At 44.4% G+C, this 18,022-nt stretch overlaps 17 non-coding genes across 17 annotated transcripts; 7 read left to right on the top strand and 10 right to left on the bottom strand.

The window, feature by feature from the left end:
* The first annotated feature begins 7,475 nt into the window (after positions 1 to 7,475).
* Positions 7,476 to 7,549, top strand: TRNAN-GUU (transfer RNA asparagine (anticodon GUU)). The gene has a single exon. It is a non-coding gene; the product is annotated as a tRNA-Asn (tRNA).
* Positions 7,550 to 7,782: 233 nt separating this feature from the next.
* TRNAY-GUA (transfer RNA tyrosine (anticodon GUA)) lies at positions 7,783 to 7,869 on the bottom strand. Its single transcript is given in 2 exon segments — positions 7,783 to 7,818; positions 7,833 to 7,869. It is a non-coding gene; the product is annotated as a tRNA-Tyr (tRNA).
* A 92-nt stretch (positions 7,870 to 7,961) lies between these two features.
* TRNAA-AGC (transfer RNA alanine (anticodon AGC)) lies at positions 7,962 to 8,034 on the bottom strand. The gene has a single exon. It is a non-coding gene; the product is annotated as a tRNA-Ala (tRNA).
* Positions 8,035 to 9,290: 1,256 nt separating this feature from the next.
* On the top strand, positions 9,291 to 9,364 carry TRNAN-GUU (transfer RNA asparagine (anticodon GUU)). Its single transcript has one exon. It is a non-coding gene; the product is annotated as a tRNA-Asn (tRNA).
* Positions 9,365 to 9,595: 231 nt separating this feature from the next.
* TRNAY-GUA (transfer RNA tyrosine (anticodon GUA)) lies at positions 9,596 to 9,682 on the bottom strand. Its single transcript is given in 2 exon segments — positions 9,596 to 9,631; positions 9,646 to 9,682. It is a non-coding gene; the product is annotated as a tRNA-Tyr (tRNA).
* Positions 9,683 to 9,774: 92 nt separating this feature from the next.
* On the bottom strand, positions 9,775 to 9,847 carry TRNAA-AGC (transfer RNA alanine (anticodon AGC)). Its single transcript has one exon. It is a non-coding gene; the product is annotated as a tRNA-Ala (tRNA).
* Positions 9,848 to 10,706: 859 nt separating this feature from the next.
* TRNAN-GUU (transfer RNA asparagine (anticodon GUU)) lies at positions 10,707 to 10,780 on the top strand. Its single transcript has one exon. It is a non-coding gene; the product is annotated as a tRNA-Asn (tRNA).
* Positions 10,781 to 11,192: 412 nt separating this feature from the next.
* Positions 11,193 to 11,265, bottom strand: TRNAA-AGC (transfer RNA alanine (anticodon AGC)). Its single transcript has one exon. It is a non-coding gene; the product is annotated as a tRNA-Ala (tRNA).
* A 714-nt stretch (positions 11,266 to 11,979) lies between these two features.
* Positions 11,980 to 12,051, bottom strand: TRNAG-UCC (transfer RNA glycine (anticodon UCC)). Its single transcript has one exon. It is a non-coding gene; the product is annotated as a tRNA-Gly (tRNA).
* Positions 12,052 to 12,502: 451 nt separating this feature from the next.
* Positions 12,503 to 12,576, top strand: TRNAN-GUU (transfer RNA asparagine (anticodon GUU)). Its single transcript has one exon. It is a non-coding gene; the product is annotated as a tRNA-Asn (tRNA).
* A 1,335-nt stretch (positions 12,577 to 13,911) lies between these two features.
* Positions 13,912 to 13,985, top strand: TRNAN-GUU (transfer RNA asparagine (anticodon GUU)). The gene has a single exon. It is a non-coding gene; the product is annotated as a tRNA-Asn (tRNA).
* A 231-nt stretch (positions 13,986 to 14,216) lies between these two features.
* On the bottom strand, positions 14,217 to 14,303 carry TRNAY-GUA (transfer RNA tyrosine (anticodon GUA)). Its single transcript is given in 2 exon segments — positions 14,217 to 14,252; positions 14,267 to 14,303. It is a non-coding gene; the product is annotated as a tRNA-Tyr (tRNA).
* A 92-nt stretch (positions 14,304 to 14,395) lies between these two features.
* On the bottom strand, positions 14,396 to 14,468 carry TRNAA-AGC (transfer RNA alanine (anticodon AGC)). Its single transcript has one exon. It is a non-coding gene; the product is annotated as a tRNA-Ala (tRNA).
* An 859-nt stretch (positions 14,469 to 15,327) lies between these two features.
* On the top strand, positions 15,328 to 15,401 carry TRNAN-GUU (transfer RNA asparagine (anticodon GUU)). The gene has a single exon. It is a non-coding gene; the product is annotated as a tRNA-Asn (tRNA).
* A 412-nt stretch (positions 15,402 to 15,813) lies between these two features.
* TRNAA-AGC (transfer RNA alanine (anticodon AGC)) lies at positions 15,814 to 15,886 on the bottom strand. Its single transcript has one exon. It is a non-coding gene; the product is annotated as a tRNA-Ala (tRNA).
* A 714-nt stretch (positions 15,887 to 16,600) lies between these two features.
* TRNAG-UCC (transfer RNA glycine (anticodon UCC)) lies at positions 16,601 to 16,672 on the bottom strand. Its single transcript has one exon. It is a non-coding gene; the product is annotated as a tRNA-Gly (tRNA).
* A 451-nt stretch (positions 16,673 to 17,123) lies between these two features.
* Positions 17,124 to 17,197, top strand: TRNAN-GUU (transfer RNA asparagine (anticodon GUU)). Its single transcript has one exon. It is a non-coding gene; the product is annotated as a tRNA-Asn (tRNA).
* Positions 17,198 to 18,022: the final 825 nt, after the last annotated feature.

Genomic DNA, 18,022 nt, shown 5'->3' with positions numbered 1-18,022 from the left:
AACCGCACGGTCAAAAGTCCAAAGTCCAAAAAAGCGTATTTTGGTCACTTTTTATACCATTAAAAAATGAATAAAAAGTGATCAAAAAGTCTGATCAAAACAAAAATCATACCGATAAAAAATTCAGATCACGGAGCAAAAAATGAGCCCTCATACCGCCCTGTACATGGAAAAATAAAAAAGTTATAGGGGTCAGAAGAGGACATTTTTAAACGTATACATTTTCCTGCATGTAGTTATGATTTTTTCCAGAAGTGCGACAAAATTAAACCTATATAAGTAGGGGATCATTTTAACCTTATGGACCTACAGAATAATGATAAGGTGTAATTTTTACCGAAATATGCACTGCGTAGAAACGGAAGCCCCCAAAAGTTACAAAATGGCGTTTTTTCTTCGATTTTGTCGCACAATGATTTTTTTTCCGTTTCGTCGTGAATTTTGGGGTAAAATGACTGATGTCACTGCAAAGTAGAATTGGTGACGCAAAAAATAAGCCATAATATGGATTTTTAGGGGGAAAATTGAAAGGGTTATGATTTTTAAAAGGTAAGGAGGAAAAAACTACAGTGCAAAAACGGAAAAACCCTGAGTCCTTAAGGGGTTATTGTCTCCTCAAACTCCTTAAGCCTCTTCTGTGCACTCAATAGCTCCTGTTGTAAGAAATCCAAATTCAGTAGAATGATATCCAGCGCATATCTATCTGATATAGCCTCAAATTTCTTCTTAAAATCAACATTTTCAGTATATACACTTGGCCACAATCGTGTTCGCATCCCCCTAGGAAACTGGTCTCCAAGCATTTTTCAGAGGTGGGTCACACCAAAAAGGACTTGCGCTACATGGCCATTGATCATGTACCTCCTCCGACTAGAGGAGGAGACAGATTGGCCATGTTGCGCAAGAGAGAGTTGTGGTGGATTTACCAATTAAATACGCTAAAACCAAAAGGCCTCAATGTTGAATTTAATGCTACACAATTATAGTCAGCTCAACCCCAGATGAAGTACTGCCCTCACCTGCATCTATATGAGTTTCCGACACATGACACTGTCTTCTTGTAAATTAATTATTTGATTATAATACTTGTTTTATTTTTTATTGTACTTTAAGGAAGAACAAAGAGAATATGCATTACTGAAATTCTGGGAAGAATGGCCACGCATTTTGCCCCTAATGAACATCTTTAAGATAAAGAGTATTATGTTATGCAACTCAATAAAGTGTTACTATTATAACTATAGGTGTTGGATGTCTATATGTGATGTCTTGGGTTGAGTGGAGACATGGAAGGATTTGTTACATACAGAGGACCCCCTTTTTTAATTTTTCTTTCTTTAATTTCTATTTAAAAGTAGAAGAAAACACCAATTAGGCAAACCTAGATATTAGAAATTATTATTTACTCAAAAATAAAGTGCCCAACATACAATATATACAGAAATGAGCGTATAAAATATTAAACACGGTCCACAAATCATGGGGGATGGGGGGAATAGGGTACAGGTGAATTACTACACTAGAGTTCCTACCTATCTAAGGTGGACACTCCTGAACTAAGTGTGGATAGGGAATGGAAACAGAGAAATATAATGATGATAATACTATATGAGCTAACCTCTCTACCAACGCGTTTCACCCGATAATGGACAGTGCTCATCAGGGAACGAGAGGAGGCCGAAGAGGTTACACAAACCCAGTAAAGATATATTAGATAGCAGGATTGATAATCACATAAATGTTAGATAACAATATTAGTAGGCACAACTAATGTTAATGCAGAGTATTAGATGGAACAATAAGATGAGTAAAGATAGGTTAGTGCAGCGTCAGTGGGTCAAAGATAGTCAGTCAAGCGGTCACCAGGAAATACAGGTGTTTGTTTGGTCAAAGACTCTATTGTGCACATGGACAAGACTCCAACATTATACCACATTCAGATAATAATATATTCAAATAATAATGTAGCCATAACATAAGGTTATGTGCATGGCCAAATGATATCCCAGCCAATTGAACAGTTGCTTGATGAATGCAGGGATATTACACTGAAAAAAGAAAAAAGAGAAGGGACATAATTTAAAAAAAGTGCCCCAATAATGGGCGATAAGTTCATAATGCAAACAAGAAAGCAGGAGAGGGCTTACCATATGTAGTAAGACCAAAAAAGATAACCATGTGCAGCTAGTAATAACGATGTTGTCCCAATCAGGGAACACCAGGACCAAACACCTGTAATATATATATATATATATATATATATATATATATATATATATATAGAAAGCACAATGACCTAGAAACTAATGCATGAAAACATACTTAAAAGGTGTCAATGTCCACTTACCCCAACTCGTGGGTATAAAGTGGACTGAAGATAGAAGTCCAAAGACCTAGATATGCCACCAAATAACAACCAATATATATCCAAGGGATGAGGATTACACTAAGATAAAAGAATAATAATATTCCAAGCTCAGATGAACTGCCACGAACTATCTAGTTATAGATAAATATACAGAACCACATATGTGGATAGCACAAAAAACACTAACCTGTTGATGTCAAGCTTACAGTGTAGGGAAATCCCAGAAGATGAGGGAAAAACCGAGAGGACTGAAGTACAGCATACTGTGAATACATATATAGAAAACAGTACTAAGCCGTGGTCAGAAATTAAAGAGAGAGGAAACACTACAATGATCGTGTAGTGAGACCTTACCTATGGTGCTGTCTTGCCCTTCATGGTGGCTGCTGGACCCCGGTGGACGCCGCTGTGTAAGTGCCGCCGTTTCGGCGTTTAAATAGCCCTGAAGGCGCACATTACTGACACATTTCCGGTAGAGGGAACGCAGGAGTCCATCTACATCCGGGGCTTGGAACGCATATCCGGCATTGTAAGCCGGCCTGCGTAGGTATTCTCCGCCATTTTACGTGAGACACAATACTGGGCAATGGAACGCACAGCAAGCTCATATCCGGCCTGGTGGAAAGCATCGTACCCGGAACGGATGAAGAATAGCTAAACTTGCGTTCCAAAGGGGCAAAACAGCCTAAGATATAGAAAAAAATTATCTATTACGTGTATTCCTTACAAATATAAAATACATGATAAATGTTAAAAAGATGGAAAGAATAGAAAGGAGTTACATAGTTACATAGTTACATAGTTAGTATGGTTGAAAAAAGACAGACGTCCATCAAGTCCAACCAGGGAATTGAAGTGAAGGGTGTAAGGGGATAAGGGGAAGAGATGTAGTTTTATAATTCTGCATAAGCATTAATGTTATTTTGTTCCAGGAATGTATCTAATCCTGTTTTAAAGCTATTAATTGTTCCTGCTGTGACCAGTTCCTGAGGTAGACTGTTCCATAAGTTCACAGTCCTCACGGTAAAGAAGGCGTGTCGCCCCTTTAGACTAAACCTTTTCTTCTCCAGACGGAGGGAGTGCCCCCTCGTCCTTTGGGGGGGTTTAACCTGGAACAGTTTTTCTCCATATTTTTTGTATGGGCCATTTATATACTTATATACGTTTATCATATCCCCCCTTATACGTCTCTTCTCAAGACTAAACAATTGTAACTCCTTTAATCGCTCCTCATAGCTAAGATGTTCCATTCTCCATATTAGTTTAGTCGCGCGTCTTGCACCCTTTCCAACTCCGCAGTGTCCCTTTTATGAACAGGCGACCAAAACTGAACAGCATATTCCAGGTAAGGCCGTACCAATGCTTTATAAAGGGGGAGTATTATACACTATAGACTGTACCAATGCTTTATAAAGGGGGAGTATTATACACTATAGACTGTACCAATGCTTTATAAAGGGGGAGTATTATGTCCCTGTCCCTGGAGTCCAGGCCTCTTTTGATACATGACAATATCCTGCCGGCTTTGGAAGCAGCAGCCTGACATTGTGCTATTCTGTAGTCTGTGATCTACAAGTCACCCAGATCCTTCTCTACCAGTGACTCTGACAGTTTAATCCCCCCTAAGACATACGATGCTGCAGGTTATTAGTATACACAGCCCCCCTCTATATACACAGCCCCCCCTCTATATACACAGCCCCCTCTATATACACAGCCCCCCTCTATATACACAGCCCCCCCTCTATATACACAGCCCCCCTAAGACATACGACGCTGCAGGTTATTAGGACCCAGATGCATAACTTATCCACATTGAACCTCATTTGCCAAGTGGATGCCCAGACACTTAGTCTATCCAAGTCATCTTGTAACTTATACACATCCTCTATAGACTGTACCGTGCTACAAAGCTTAGAAACAAAGATAGAAACAGAGCTGTTAATACCATCCTCTATATACACAGCCCCCCTCTATATACACAGCCCCCCTCTATATACACATCCTCTATAGACTGTACTGTGCTACAAAGCTTGGTGTCATCTGCAAAGATAGAAAAAGAGCTGTTATTACCATCCTCTATATATACACAGCCCCCCTCTATATACACAGCCCCCCTATATATACACAGCCCCCTCTATATACAGAGCCCCCCTCTATATACACAGCCCCCCTCTATATATACACAGCCCCCCCTCTATATACACAGCCCCCCCTCTATATACACAGCCCCCCCTCTATATACACAGCCCCCCCTCTATATACACAGCCCCCTCTATATACACAGCCCCCCTCTATATACACAGCCCCCCTCTATATACACAGCCCCCCTCTATATACACAGCCCCCCTCTATATACAGAGCTGTTATTACCATCCTCTATATCATTGATAAATAAATTAAACAACAGCAGGCCCAGTACTGAACCTTGGGGTACACCACTAATTACCGGGGACCAATCAGAGTACGAATCATTGACCACCACTCTCTGGGTACGATCCATGAGCCAGTGTTCAATCCAGTTACAAACTAAAGTTTCCAAGCCCAAGGACCTTAACTTACCTGTCAGACGTCTGTGAGGGACAGTATCAAACGCTTTGGCAAAATCCAGAAACACTATATCCACAGCCATTCCTCTATATACAGAGCCCCCCTCTATATACACAGCCCCCCCTCTATATACACAGCCCCCCTCTATATACACAGCCCCCCTCTATATACACAGCCCCCCTTCTATATCCACAGCCCCCCTCTATATACACAGCCCCCCCTCTATATCCACAGCCATTCCTCTGTCAAGGCTTCTACTCACCTCTTCATAAAAGCAAATTAGATTGGTTTGACAACTTCTATCCTTAGTAAACCCATGCTGGCTATCACTTATAATACTATTATCCCCTATGTATTCCTGTATGTAATCCCTTATAAGTCCTTCAAACAATTTACCCACAATGCACGTTAGACTTACCGGTCTAGAGCCCTTCTTGAAGATTGGTACCACATTAGCCTTGCGCCAGTCCCTTGGCACAATACCAGACACCAGAGAATCTCTAGATATCATGAACAAGGGTACATCATATTACCCATGACGCTGTACCTAATAATCTAGAACAATAGATAGATAAATGGCAATTGGGACCTACAGTTATCAACGGTCATAAAATAAAACCAGGGAAAAGACCTATGATGGAGAATTAATTCAAGGTAAGTTTGACAAGGGATGGAAATTGAAACACCTCCCTGGGAACAGAGGGGGTGAGTTAGGGTAAAAAGCTACATATGTGTCCTGTATAAAAATTACCATATGTTGTTCGTGTAAACCACTTAAGATGGAGAATTAAATTAAAGAACCGGGAGGGATAGTCACTCAGTTATATAAACGAAGCAAAATATATTACATAATTCAAACCAGTGGGAATTACGGTTTTCAAACGGTATATCCATCTCGCTTCTGTTTGCAGTAATCTCTTATCCAAATCACCTCCTCTATTGTCCAATTTAACTATTTCTATGGCCTGGAACGAGATGTTAAGAGGACAGCCAGGGTGAACTGAATGCATATGATGTGATAAAGTCTTGTCTCATTTGTTTTTAATGTCACCAATGTGTTCCAAGATACGGCGTTTAAATTATCTAAACGATTTCCCAACATACCCTTTAGGGCACAGGCAAGTCATTCAAATTTTTAGATCTTCTAAACCCAACTACTGGGCCAGATTTCAGCATGGGCCAGAAATTATTGATAATCCGTCTGATGTCTTCAGGTGCGGCGTCATAGGTGGCAATAATGCGTGTACTCATATCTGTGTCCTCTTTCTCTTTTGGTCGTAACAGACTTTCGCTGGTTTTCTGTTGTGCACATTGATATGCATTCCTCAAAATGCGATCGGGGTACCCCCTGTCCCTAAAACGTGATCTAAGGTTAGCAGCTTCAGTTTTGAAGCTGAAATCCGAGGAACAATTTCTTCTAGCCCGGAAATACTGTCCCTTAGGGATTCCTTTCTTCAGAGGTGGGGGATGGTGGCTCTCCCATCTCAATAAGTTGTTGCCAGCTGAGGGTTTCCTGAATACCTTAGTGCTTATTTTACCTTCAGGATTACATTCCAAAATGACATCTAGGAAATTCAGGGTATTTTTATTGATCTCGTGGGTGAATTTGAGTCCTATATTGTTGATGTTCAAAGCAGCAATGAATTTTTCAAATTAATCTGCTGAACCGGACCAGATAATCGCTATGTCGTCTATATAGCGGGCCCAAAGTACAATGGACTCCTGGTATTGGGTAAGTTGGTCCCCAAAAACTCATGATGACTATACCAACATGTGTCTAAACATTCTCAATGACTCAATTTTTTTTTTTAAGTGTCAAAATATTTTTGACATTAGAAGACTAAGACTGGGATGTTTACAGAGCTTTGCGTGGCTTAATACTTAGGACAAGAAAGTTGTTATGTAGCAGATGAGGCTCTAGAGCCATGGGACCCTTTTGGGAGGAGCATTGTAATGGGAGGAGCATTGTAATGTAAGGAGCTGAAAGGGTGCTTCTAGCTGCAAAATTTTTTACCATGAAAGAGCAAGCATAGGAGACAGGTGACAAAACCTTGAAAGAAATGCGTTGGCCGGGAATCGAACCCGGGTCAACTGCTTGGAAGGCAGCTATGCTCACCACTATACCACAAACGCTTCTGTGATGTCTGTGATTCGCATGGCTTAGACTGACTACTTCTGCTATCATGAAGAGCAAAATTCGTTCACAAAGACCTTAAAACACCTCCAAAGAAGAGGAACAATGCGTTGGCCTAGAAACGAACCTGCCTCAATTACAATGGTGGAAACAGTAAAATTGCTTGCTTAGCAGAGGATGGTTTCGATCCATCGACCTCTGGGTTATGAGCCCAGCACGCTTCCGCTCCGCCACTCTGCTTCTGTCTGCAAAGGAGATGAGAAGCATAACTACCCTCTGGTTCCTGTCAAGCTGCTAGCGGGAAGGCGGTCTCTGCCGTTTCAGCAAGTTTAGCTGTAAAGCCGATTGTTATGGGCTGAAGTCCACCTGGAGACCAGCATTTGGGTTTTCGCTTGTGCCTAGTCACGAGCATGCAGCACCGTTGTCTCTGTGGCGCAATCGGTTAGCGCGTTCGGCTGTTAACCGAAAGGTTGGTGGTTCAAGCCCACCCAGGGACGAGGTCCCCTTTTTGATTTGGTTGCACGTCACAGCTAAAGGTGGTTCTTTGGCGAGCCTTAGATGTGCTCTCAACTGAAAGCTTGGTCTCTGTGCCTGTTTTAAAGTCCCAATGTTGACGGGAGACCTGTCTGGAAAGGGTGTTTCTAGTGTTAAGAGCAGGGGTCAGCGGAAGTGTGTGTGTGTTTCAGCAGCTTGAAACATCCCAAATGAAAACATACCCCCCAAAAAAATGTCCTTCGAGCCGGAATCGAACCAGCGACCTAAGGATTGCCGATTGTTCTACTACAGTCCTCCGCTCTACCAGCTGAGCTATCGAAGGATTGGCAAGGCCAGGTGTGTGCAACTCTTTGGCTTGGCTAAGAGTGCCATGAGCATTAGCTAAAAAGATGTTTGAAAAAGTCAAAAAGTTTTTGGAGGATGCGGGCATCGATCCCGCTACCTCTCGCATGCTAAGCGAGCGCTCTACCATTTGAGCTAATCCCCCATGTCTGACCCACACATTTAGCCACGCAATCCACCGATCAATCTCTGTAACTGTTTGAAACTTTTTTTTTTTTTTTTTTTTTTTAAAGTGTCAAAATATTTTTGACATTAGAAGACTAAGACTGGGATGTTTACAGAGCTTCGCGTGGCTTAATACTTAGGACAAGAAAGTTGTTATGTAGCAGATGAGGCTCTAGAGCCATGGGACCCTTTTGGGAGGAGCATTGTAATGGGAGGAGCATTGTAATGTAAGGAGCTGAAAGGGTGCTTCTAGCTGCAAAATTTTTTACCATGAAAGAGCAAGCATAGGAGACAGGTGACAAAACCTTGAAACAAATGCGTTGGCCGGGAATCGAACCCGGGTCAACTGCTTGGAAGCAGCAATGCTCACCACTATACCACCAACGCTTCTGTGACAGCTGTGATGTCGGTAACTGTTTGAAACTTTTTATTTTTTTTTATTTTTTATTTTTTAAGTGTCAAAATATTTTTGACATTAGAAGACTAAGACTGGGATGTTTACAGAGCTTCGCGTGGCTTAATACTTAGGACAAGAAAGTTGTTATGTAGCAGATGAGGCTCTAGAGCCATGGGACCCTTTTGGGAGGAGCATTGTAATGGGAGGAGCATTGTAATGTAAGGAGCTGAAAGGGTGCTTCTAGCTGCAAAATTTTTTACCATGAAAGAGCAAGCATAGGAGACAGGTGACAAAACCTTGAAACAAATGCGTTGGCCGGGAATCGAACCCGGGTCAACTGCTTTGAAGGCAGCTATGCTCACCACTATACCACCATCGCTTCTGTGACAGCTGTGATGTCGGTGATGTCGGTGATGTCGGTGACGTCTGTGATTCGCATGGCTTAGACTGACTACTTCTGCTATCATGAAGAGCAAAATTCGTTCACAAAGACCTTAAAACACCTCCAAAGAAGAGGAACAATGCGTTGGCCTAGAAACGAACCTGCCTCAATTACAATGGTGGAAACAGTGAAAGTGATTGCTTAGCAGAGGATGGTTTCGATCCATCGACCTCTGGGTTATGGGCCCAGCACGCTTCCGCTGAGCCACTCTGCTTCTGTCTGTAAAGGAGATGAGAAGCATAACTACCCTCTGGTTCCTGTCAAGCTGCTAGCGGGAAGGCGGTCTCTGCCGTTTCAGCAAGTTTAGCTTAAAAGCCGATTGTTATGGGCTGAAGTCCACCTGGAGACCAGCATTTGGGTTTTCGCTTGTGCCTAGTCACGAGCATGCAGCACCGTTGTCTCTGTGGCGCAATCGGTTAGCGCGTTCGGCTGTTAACCGAAAGGTTGGTGGTTCAAGCCCACCCAGGGACGAGGTCCCCTTTTTGATTTGGTTGCACGTCACAGCTAAAGGTGGTTCTTTGGCGAGCCTAAGATGTGCTCTCAACTGAAAGCTTGGTCTCTGTGCCTGTTTTAAAGTCCCAATGTTGACGGGAGACCTGTCTGGAAAGGGTGTTTCTAGTGTTAAGAGCAGGGGTCAGCGGAAGTGTGTGTGTTTCAGCAGCTTGAAACATCCCAAATGAAAACATACCCCCCAAAAAAATGTCCTTCGAGCCGGAATCAAACCAGCGACCTAAGGATTGCCGATTGTTCTACTACAGTCCTCCGCTCTACCAGCTGAGCTATCGAAGGATTGGCAAGGCCGGGTGTGTGCAACTCTTTGGCTTGGCTAAGAGTGCCATGAGCATTAGCTAAAAAGATGTTTGAAAAAGTCATAAAGTTTTTGGAGGATGCGGGCATCGATCCCGCTACCTCTCGCATGCTAAGCGAGCGCTCTACCATTTGAGCTAATCCCCCATGCCTGACCCACACATTTAGCCACGCAATCCACCGATCAATCTCTGTAACTGTTTGAAACTTTTTTTTTTTTTTTAAGTGTCAAAATATTTTTGACATTAGAAGACTAAGACTGGGATGTTTACAGAGCTTCGCGTGGCTTAATACTTAGGACAAGAAAGTTGTTATGTAGCAGATGAGGCTCTAGAGCCATGGGACCCTTTTGGGAGGAGCATTGTAATGGGAGGAGCATTGTAATGTAAGGAGCTGAAAGGGTGCTTCTAGCTGCAAAATTTTTTACCATGAAAGAGCAAGCATAGGAGACAGGTGACAAAACCTTGAAACAAATGCGTTGGCCGGGAATCGAACCGGGGTCAACTGCTTTGAAGGCAGCTATGCTCACCACTATACCACCATCGCTTCTGTGACAGCTGTGATGTCGGTGATGTCGGTGATGTCGGTGACGTCTGTGATTCGCATGGCTTAGACTGACTACTTCTGCTATCATGAAGAGCAAAATTCGTTCACAAAGACCTTAAAACACCTCCAAAGAAGAGGAACAATGCGTTGGCCTAGAAACGAACCTGCCTCAATTACAATGGTGGAAACAGTAAAATTGATTGCTTAGCAGAGGATGGTTTCGATCCATCGACCTCTGGGTTATGGGCCCAGCACGCTTCCGCTGAGCCACTCTGCTTCTGTCTGTAAAGGAGATGAGAAGCATAACTACCCTCTGGTTCCTGTCAAGCTGCTAGCGGGAAGGCGGTCTCTGCCGTTTCAGCAAGTTTAGCTTAAAAGCCGATTGTTATGGGCTGAAGTCCACCTGGAGACCAGCATTTGGGTTTTCGCTTGTGCCTAGTCACAAGCATGCAGCACCGTTGTCTCTGTGGCGCAATCGGTTAGCGCGTTCGGCTGTTAACCGAAAGGTTGGTGGTTCAAGCCCACCCAGGGACGAGGTCCCCTTTTTGATTTGGTTGCACGTCACAGCTAAAGGTGGTTCTTTGGCGAGCCTTAGATGTGCTCTCAACTGAAAGCTTGGTCTCTGTGCCTGTTTTAAAGTCCCAATGTTGACAGGAGACCTGTCTGGAAAGGGTGTTTCTAGTGTTAAGAGCAGGGGTCAGCGGAAGTGTGTGTGTGTTTCAGCAGCTTGAAACATCCCAAATGAAAACATACCCCCCAAAAAAATGTCCTTCGAGCCAGAATCAAACCAGCGACCTAAGGATTGCCGATTGTTCTACTACAGTCCTCCGCTCTACCAGCTGAGCTATCGAAGGATTGGCAAGGCCGGGTGTGTGCAACTCTTTGGCTTGGCTAAGAGTGCCATGAGCATTAGCTAAAAAGATGTTTGAAAAAGTCATAAAGTTTTTGGAGGATGCGGGCATCGATCCCGCTACCTCTCGCATGCTAAGCGAGCGCTCTACCATTTGAGCTAATCCCCCATGCCTCACCCACGCGTTTAGCCACGCAATCCACCGATCAATCTCTGTAACTGTTTGAAACTTTTTTTTTTTTTTTAAGTGTCAAAATATTTTTGACATTAGAAGACTAAGACTGGGATGTTTACAGAGCTTCGCGTGGCTTAATACTTAGGACAAGAAAGTTGTTATGTAGCAGATGAGGCTCTAGAGCCATGGGACCCTTTTGGGAGGAGCATTGTAATGGGAGGAGCATTGTAATGTAAGGAGCTGAAAGGGTGCTTCTAGCTGCAAAATTTTTTACCATGAAAGAGCAAGCATAGGAGACAGGTGACAAAACCTTGAAAGAAATGCGTTGGCCGGGAATCGAACCCGGGTCAACTGCTTGGAAGCAGCAATGCTCACCACTATACCACCAACGCTTCTGTGACAGGTGTGATGTCGGTAACTGTTTGAAACTTTTTTTTTTTTTTATTATCTTTTTTTTAAGTGTCAAAATATTTTTGACATTAGAAGACTAAGACTGGGATGTTTACAGAGCTTCGCGTGGCTTAATACTTAGGACAAGAAAGTTGTTATGTAGCAGATGAGGCTCTAGAGCCATGGGACCCTTTTGGGAGGAGCATTGTAATGGGAGGAGCATTGTAATGTAAGGAGCTGAAAGGGTGCTTCTAGCTGCAAAATTTTTTACCATGAAAGAGCAAGCATAGGAGACAGGTGACAAAACCTTGAAACAAATGCGTTGGCCGGGAATCGAACCCGGGTCAACTGCTTGGAAGGCAGCTATGCTCACCACTATACCACCAACGCTTCTGTGACAGCTGTGATGTCGGTGATGTCGGTGACGTCTGTGATTCGCATGGCTTAGACTGACTACTTCTGCTATCATGAAGAGCAAAATTCGTTCACAAAGACCTTAAAACACCTCCAAAGAAGAGGAACAATGCGTTGGCCTAGAAACGAACCTGCCTCAATTACAATGGTGGAAACAGTAAAATTGATTGCTTAGCAGAGGATGGTTTCGATCCATCGACCTCTGGGTTATGGGCCCAGCACGCTTCCGCTGCGCCACTCTGCTTCTGTCTGTAAAGGAGATGAGAAGCATAACTACCCTCTGGTTCCTGTCAAGCTGCTAGCGGGAAGGCGGTCTCTGCCGTTTCAGCAAGTTTAGCTTAAAAGCCGATTGTTATGGGCTGAAGTCCACCTGGAGACCAGCATTTGGGTTTTCGCTTGTGCCTAGTCACGAGCATGCAGCACCGTTGTCTCTGTGGCGCAATCGGTTAGCGCGTTCGGCTGTTAACCGAAAGGTTGGTGGTTCAAGCCCACCCAGGGACGAGGTCCCCTTTTTGATTTGGTTGCACGTCACAGCTAAAGGTGGTTCTTTGGCGAGCCTTAGATGTGCTCTCAACTGAAAGCTTGGTCTCTGTGCCTGTTTTAAAGTCCCAATGTTGACGGGAGACCTGTCTGGAAAGGGTGTTTCTAGTGTTAAGAGCAGGGGTCAGCGGAAGTGTGTGTGTTTCAGCAGCTTGAAACATCCCAAATGAAAACATACCCCCCAAAAAAAAGTCCTTCGAGCAGGAATCGAACCAGCGACCTAAGGATTGTCGATTGTTCTACTACAGTCCTCCGTTCTACCAGCTGAGCTATCGAAGGATTGGCAAGGCCGGCTGTGTGCAACTCTTTGGCTTGGCTAAGAGTGCCATGAGCATTAGCTAAAAAGATGTTTGAAAAAGTCATAAAGTTTTTGGAGGATGCGGGCATCGATCCCGCTACCTCTCGCATGCTAAGCGTGCGCTCTAACATTTGAGCTAATCCCCCATGCCTGACCCACGCATTTAGCCACGCAATCCACCGATCAATCTCTGTAACTGTTTGAAACTTTTTTTTTTTTTTTTTTAAGTGTCAAAATATTTTTGACATTAGAAGACTAAGACTGGGATGTTTACAGAGCTTCGCGTGGCTTAATACTTAGGACAAGAAAGTTGTTATGTAGCAGATGAGGCTCTAGAGCCATGGGACCCTTTTGGGAGGAGCATTGTAATGGGAGGAGCATTGTAATGTAAGGAGCTGAAAGGGTGCTTCTAGCTGCAAAAATTTTTACCATGAAAGAGCAAGCATAGGAGACAGGTGACAAAACCTTGAAAGAAATGCGTTGGCCGGGAATCGAACCCGGGTCAACTGCTTGGAAGCAGCAATGCTCACCACTATACCACCAACACTTCTGTGACAGCTGTGATGTTGGTGATGTCGGTGACGTCTGTGATGCGCATGGCTTAGACTGACTACTTCTGCTATCATGAAGAGCAAAATTCGTTCACAAAGACCTTAAAACACCTCCAAAGAAGAGGAACAATGCGTTGGCCTAGAAACGAACCTGCCTCAATTACAATGGTGGAAACAGTAAAATTGATTGCTTAGCAGAGGATGGTTTCGATCCATCGACCTCTGGGTTATGGGCCCAGCACGCTTCCGCTGCGCCACTCTGCTTCTGTCTGTAAAGGTGATGAGAAGCATAACTACCCTCTGGTTCCTGTCAAGCTGCTAGCGGGAAGGCGGTCTCTGCCGTTTCAGCAAGTTTAGCTTAAAAGCCGATTGTTATGGGCTGAAGTCCACCTGGAGACCAGCATTTGGGTTTTCGCTTGTGCCTAGTCACGAGCATGCAGCACCGTTGTCTCTGTGGCGCAATCGGTTAGCGCGTTCGGCTGTTAACCGAAAGGTTGGTGGTTCAAGCCCACCCAGGGACGAGGTCCCCTTTTTGATTTGGTTGCACGTCACAGCTAAAGGTGGTTCTTTGGCGAGCCTAAGATGTGCTCTCAACTGAAAGCTTGGTCTCTGTGCCTGTTTTAAAGTCCCAATGTTGACGGGAGACCTGTCTGGAAAGGGTGTTTCTAGTGTTAAGAGCAGGGGTCAGCGGAAGTGTGTGTGTTTCAGCAGCTTGAAACATCCCAAATGAAAACATACCCCCCAAAAAAATGTCCTTCGAGCCGGAATCAAACCAGCGACCTAAGGATTGCCGATTGTTCTACTACAGTCCTCCGCTCTACCAGCTGAGCTATCGAAGGATTGGCAAGGCCGGGTGTGTGCAACTCTTTGGCTTGGCTAAGAGTGCCATGAGCATTAGCTAAAAAGATGTTTGAAAAAGTCATAAAGTTTTTGGAGGATGCGGGCATCGATCCCGCTACCTCTCGCATGCTAAGCGAGCGCTCTACCATTTGAGCTAATCCCCCATGCCTGACCCACACATTTAGCCACGCAATCCACCGATCAATCTCTGTAACTGTTTGAAACTTTTTTTTTTTTTTTAAGTGTCAAAATATTTTTGACATTAGAAGACTAAGACTGGGATGTTTACAGAGCTTCGCGTGGCTTAATACTTAGGACAAGAAAGTTGTTATGTAGCAGATGAGGCTCTAGAGCCATGGGACCCTTTTGGGAGGAGCATTGTAATGGGAGGAGCATTGTAATGTAAGGAGCTGAAAGGGTGCTTCTAGCTGCAAAATTTTTTACCATGAAAGAGCAAGCATAGGAGACAGGTGACAAAACCTTGAAACAAATGCGTTGGCCGGGAATCGAACCGGGGTCAACTGCTTTGAAGGCAGCTATGCTCACCACTATACCACCATCGCTTCTGTGACAGCTGTGATGTCGGTGATGTCGGTGATGTCGGTGACGTCTGTGATTCGCATGGCTTAGACTGACTACTTCTGCTATCATGAAGAGCAAAATTCGTTCACAAAGACCTTAAAACACCTCCAAAGAAGAGGAACAATGCGTTGGCCTAGAAACGAACCTGCCTCAATTACAATGGTGGAAACAGTAAAATTGATTGCTTAGCAGAGGATGGTTTCGATCCATCGACCTCTGGGTTATGGGCCCAGCACGCTTCCGCTGAGCCACTCTGCTTCTGTCTGTAAAGGAGATGAGAAGCATAACTACCCTCTGGTTCCTGTCAAGCTGCTAGCGGGAAGGCGGTCTCTGCCGTTTCAGCAAGTTTAGCTTAAAAGCCGATTGTTATGGGCTGAAGTCCACCTGGAGACCAGCATTTGGGTTTTCGCTTGTGCCTAGTCACAAGCATGCAGCACCGTTGTCTCTGTGGCGCAATCGGTTAGCGCGTTCGGCTGTTAACCGAAAGGTTGGTGGTTCAAGCCCACCCAGGGACGAGGTCCCCTTTTTGATTTGGTTGCACGTCACAGCTAAAGGTGGTTCTTTGGCGAGCCTTAGATGTGCTCTCAACTGAAAGCTTGGTCTCTGTGCCTGTTTTAAAGTCCCAATGTTGACAGGAGACCTGTCTGGAAAGGGTGTTTCTAGTGTTAAGAGCAGGGGTCAGCGGAAGTGTGTGTGTGTTTCAGCAGCTTGAAACATCCCAAATGAAAACATACCCCCCAAAAAAATGTCCTTCGAGCCAGAATCAAACCAGCGACCTAAGGATTGCCGATTGTTCTACTACAGTCCTCCGCTCTACCAGCTGAGCTATCGAAGGATTGGCAAGGCCGGGTGTGTGCAACTCTTTGGCTTGGCTAAGAGTGCCATGAGCATTAGCTAAAAAGATGTTTGAAAAAGTCATAAAGTTTTTGGAGGATGCGGGCATCGATCCCGCTACCTCTCGCATGCTAAGCGAGCGCTCTACCATTTGAGCTAATCCCCCATGCCTCACCCACGCGTTTAGCCACGCAATCCACCGATCAATCTCTGTAACTGTTTGAAACTTTTTTTTTTTTTTTAAGTGTCAAAATATTTTTGACATTAGAAGACTAAGACTGGGATGTTTACAGAGCTTCGCGTGGCTTAATACTTAGGACAAGAAAGTTGTTATGTAGCAGATGAGGCTCTAGAGCCATGGGACCCTTTTGGGAGGAGCATTGTAATGGGAGGAGCATTGTAATGTAAGGAGCTGAAAGGGTGCTTCTAGCTGCAAAATTTTTTACCATGAAAGAGCAAGCATAGGAGACAGGTGACAAAACCTTGAAAGAAATGCGTTGGCCGGGAATCGAACCCGGGTCAACTGCTTGGAAGCAGCAATGCTCACCACTATACCACCAACGCTTCTGTGACAGGTGTGATGTCGGTAACTGTTTGAAACTTTTTTTTTTTTTTATTATCTTTTTTTTAAGTGTCAAAATATTTTTGACATTAGAAGACTAAGACTGGGATGTTTACAGAGCTTCGCGTGGCTTAATACTTAGGACAAGAAAGTTGTTATGTAGCAGATGAGGCTCTAGAGCCATGGGACCCTTTTGGGAGGAGCATTGTAATGGGAGGAGCATTGTAATGTAAGGAGCTGAAAGGGTGCTTCTAGCTGCAAAATTTTTTACCATGAAAGAGCAAGCATAGGAGACAGGTGACAAAACCTTGAAACAAATGCGTTGGCCGGGAATCGAACCCGGGTCAACTGCTTGGAAGGCAGCTATGCTCACCACTATACCACCAACGCTTCTGTGACAGCTGTGATGTCGGTGATGTCGGTGACGTCTGTGATTCGCATGGCTTAGACTGACTACTTCTGCTATCATGAAGAGCAAAATTCGTTCACAAAGACCTTAAAACACCTCCAAAGAAGAGGAACAATGCGTTGGCCTAGAAACGAACCTGCCTCAATTACAATGGTGGAAACAGTAAAATTGATTGCTTAGCAGAGGATGGTTTCGATCCATCGACCTCTGGGTTATGGGCCCAGCACGCTTCCGCTGCGCCACTCTGCTTCTGTCTGTAAAGGAGATGAGAAGCATAACTACCCTCTGGTTCCTGTCAAGCTGCTAGCGGGAAGGCGGTCTCTGCCGTTTCAGCAAGTTTAGCTTAAAAGCCGATTGTTATGGGCTGAAGTCCACCTGGAGACCAGCATTTGGGTTTTCGCTTGTGCCTAGTCACGAGCATGCAGCACCGTTGTCTCTGTGGCGCAATCGGTTAGCGCGTTCGGCTGTTAACCGAAAGGTTGGTGGTTCAAGCCCACCCAGGGACGAGGTCCCCTTTTTGATTTGGTTGCACGTCACAGCTAAAGGTGGTTCTTTGGCGAGCCTTAGATGTGCTCTCAACTGAAAGCTTGGTCTCTGTGCCTGTTTTAAAGTCCCAATGTTGACGGGAGACCTGTCTGGAAAGGGTGTTTCTAGTGTTAAGAGCAGGGGTCAGCGGAAGTGTGTGTGTTTCAGCAGCTTGAAACATCCCAAATGAAAACATACCCCCCAAAAAAAAGTCCTTCGAGCAGGAATCGAACCAGCGACCTAAGGATTGTCGATTGTTCTACTACAGTCCTCCGTTCTACCAGCTGAGCTATCGAAGGATTGGCAAGGCCGGCTGTGTGCAACTCTTTGGCTTGGCTAAGAGTGCCATGAGCATTAGCTAAAAAGATGTTTGAAAAAGTCATAAAGTTTTTGGAGGATGCGGGCATCGATCCCGCTACCTCTCGCATGCTAAGCGTGCGCTCTAACATTTGAGCTAATCCCCCATGCCTGACCCACGCATTTAGCCACGCAATCCACCGATCAATCTCTGTAACTGTTTGAAACTTTTTTTTTTTTTTTTTTAAGTGTCAAAATATTTTTGACATTAGAAGACTAAGACTGGGATGTTTACAGAGCTTCGCGTGGCTTAATACTTAGGACAAGAAAGTTGTTATGTAGCAGATGAGGCTCTAGAGCCATGGGACCCTTTTGGGAGGAGCATTGTAATGGGAGGAGCATTGTAATGTAAGGAGCTGAAAGGGTGCTTCTAGCTGCAAAAATTTTTACCATGAAAGAGCAAGCATAGGAGACAGGTGACAAAACCTTGAAAGAAATGCGTTGGCCGG

This window comes from Hyla sarda, chromosome 3 (genome assembly GCF_029499605.1).
Source record: "Hyla sarda isolate aHylSar1 chromosome 3, aHylSar1.hap1, whole genome shotgun sequence".
In the NCBI taxonomy this organism is placed as follows: domain Eukaryota; kingdom Metazoa; phylum Chordata; class Amphibia; order Anura; family Hylidae; genus Hyla; species Hyla sarda.
This window is presented reverse-complemented; position numbering and strand designations above follow the sequence as displayed.